The 2848-nt window shown below is 41.0% G+C and overlaps 1 long non-coding RNA gene across 1 annotated transcript; it reads right to left on the minus strand.

Annotated features, from left to right (window-relative positions):
• LOC134215140 (uncharacterized) lies at nt 1-1230 on the minus strand. The gene is made up of 3 exons (XR_009980044.1): nt 998-1230; nt 859-929; nt 1-760 (listed from the first exon to the last, which is right to left on the minus strand). It is a non-coding gene; the product is annotated as an uncharacterized LOC134215140 (long non-coding RNA).
• Nucleotides 1231-2848: the final 1618 nt, after the last annotated feature.

Consider the following 2848-nt stretch of genomic DNA (forward strand, 5'->3'; position numbering starts at 1 on the left):
CTACCATTGGGTCGGTGGCGATGGATGACCTCCAGCGGTATGCGAGGATTTCGTGAGCCTGATTGCTTCGGATCGTCTTGGAAGTTCGTAGATGGCTGGGCGGTGGAGAGTGTGCGACGTGGTGAGCACCGGCGGCGGGTTCTAGAGATGGCCAGACGGTTTACAGTTGGATACCCGCGTGCTGGGGGGGGGACCGTATTCGCCACTCGTTCTGTAGGCCTGTGTCCCAAATGGAGCGATGGCGATTGCTGAAGGTCGAGAGTTATTCGTCGTCGGTCGAAAGCTGATTTCCGGCGACCAGGCAGGCAAGATGGCGGTTTCTGATGGCTGTGGCCAATCGATGTCAGTCGAAAGATGATCGCTGGCGACCAGGCATGCGAGATGGCGGTTTCAGGTGGCTGCGGCCAATCGATGTCGGCTGGAAGATGCTTGCCGGCGACCAGGCAAGCGAGATGGCGGTTTCAGTTGGCTGCGGCCAATCGATGTCGGTCGGAAGATGATTGCCGGCGACCAGCCAAGCGCAATGGCGACTTGCACAGGATAGCGTTCCCAGGGGGCGCGATGGCGGCTCGGACGGTGATTGATTCCGTTCCCTGATGTACTTTGCCTCACCGAAAACTGACACAAGCCACGCCAACTAGTTTCTTCCAGTTTTGGGATCGCGAACTAGTTTCTGGATGGCACTGCGGAATAGAATGTCCTCCGGGGTCACACCCGTGGGCACAAAAAGAAAAGAAAAGGCCCGGAAGCAGAATCGGGCCTGCCCCGTAGCAATTAGCACACCATATTATCACTCTCTCTAGCGCATTTAACACCACTCTCCCATATCAATTAAGCACATTGTACAATATGATTTACCTTTTCTTCTATACAAATTAACACCTATTGAAGGTGAGCTGGCTTCTAAAGAGATGCTATTATCTTTTTCACTAGTAACAAAAGATACAATTTTTACAATTAGCTTTAGAATTACACCGTACTATCACTTGTAACTAACCGTACTATTAGCTTTTAAGTCTCTCACAGGAACTTTTTAGCATCTGTTTTTTTGTTTAGCACTAATTCACTTCATATGCATGCAAGTTTTCTTAAGTTTTATCCTTTTAACAAAGTTTTTAATGATCACAGCGGCGCGCACTACAACTGCCTTCGTAGTTCGACAGAAAAGAAACCACGACTCCCTCTCGACGGTCTATTTACCTGAGTTTTTTTTAATCTTTCTTTTGGTCTTATTTCGTTTTCTCTTCTATGCCTCTTACGAAAAACTGATTTTTCAAATCTTCGTAAATGTTGGCAGCACTTCCGCGCAGGAAGTATTGATTAGGTCAACACCGTTACGGGTGGTTGTCCAGACTCAAACCGCAGAAAGTACAGTGTGGGTGGGGATGAATGAAACAAGGACTATGCCTTTCACGATAATGCCGAATCTTTTTATTTCGGACAGCTGGGATCGCCACCAGTAAGGCTGTCCTACTACTTTCATTAGGGACGGACTGGGCGTTTGGTTCTTACTGGCGTGGGGGACGAGACATGGGGATGCTTGTGGAGGAGCCAACAAGCTACAAAATTGGGACCAACGGTTACAGTTACTAAATGTGGATAAGTGTGTAATCTAAGATTCAAGAATCTTCTTCGAATTATCTATAAATGTAATTCGATATGAGTATATTTCTGAAAGTTTTCAATCATTTCCATGATTACTTAATGCATAAAGATCTCGATTTTTTTGAAACTCTTTAGATGTGGAATAAATTCCACGAAATTTTGTCATAATCAATATAAGAATTCATTCAATTCCAAAATGTATGCTATGTGCTGAAATAGTTAAGTACCGATGAACACAAATTTGGAATCCTAAAGTGTTTTTTTATGAGTCATAAATTCCATGAGTCATAAATTAAATTCCAGAATAACATAGGGTTTTTGTAGTTACTGACGTTAGGAAGAGGCTTTATTATGGTTTTCTGAATAGGTGAGAGATTTCTCTGCAAAAACCAAAGAGACTTGAGAAGCAACCAAATCGATCTGAATTGTGCTGCAAAAGAAATGTTTTCTGATACGAATTGGTTTCTAAATCTATTTTTTTTATCCTGAAAAACAAATTCTAACTGAAGCAGGCACAAAAGAGTTTTCCGATGATCCTTATGAAATCGCCAAAAAATTAAATGGAACAAGATTTTTGGGGATTATAAAAATATTTCTTTAATGCAATCTCTGTTGTGAGTACGAAGGTTGCCTAAGTTTTATCCTATTACTTTCAATGGAATGTGTTGTTGATTTTTCTGTCATTGTAACAAAGATTCTTAAGTTTTATAATTTTATATCTTTCTGTGCCAGAATTATATAGCGAGAGCAAAAAGCCATAGCTCCATAGGAATTTGATCAACTGTTTTGCGGCATACCTTGCGATTAACTCGAAGATTTTCGAAAGAATGGTCGTTCGAAATTTCATTGACCGGATTTGTGTACATGTGCTCATTTTGATGTAGTTGCTTCAGTCTTTTTTGAAGCGGATGGTAGTTTAATAGAACAGAAATATTTATATCTTAATACAATTATGTTTTTATGTTTCTGCGACCAGGATACTAGTCAAACAAATGCAGAACAAATTTATTATTTTAAGCTAGCAACTGAATTAGAAGCGGCATTGATTTCGGCTTAAAAATCGAGAAAATGTTCCCGGGGGTCCAACTTAAATATTTCGATGCTTTGCTGAACAAATGGTCATAGATGTGGTAACGCAACAAAAAATATGTTTATAGAATTCATAATCAAAATTAAGAAATATGTACACCCAAAAAAATCTGCACGTTGTTTCCACCTGAAAAAGTACGTAGATTTTTTTCCA

Source organism: Armigeres subalbatus, chromosome 2, assembly GCF_024139115.2.
Source record: "Armigeres subalbatus isolate Guangzhou_Male chromosome 2, GZ_Asu_2, whole genome shotgun sequence".
In the NCBI taxonomy this organism is placed as follows: Eukaryota; Metazoa; Arthropoda; class Insecta; order Diptera; family Culicidae; genus Armigeres; species Armigeres subalbatus.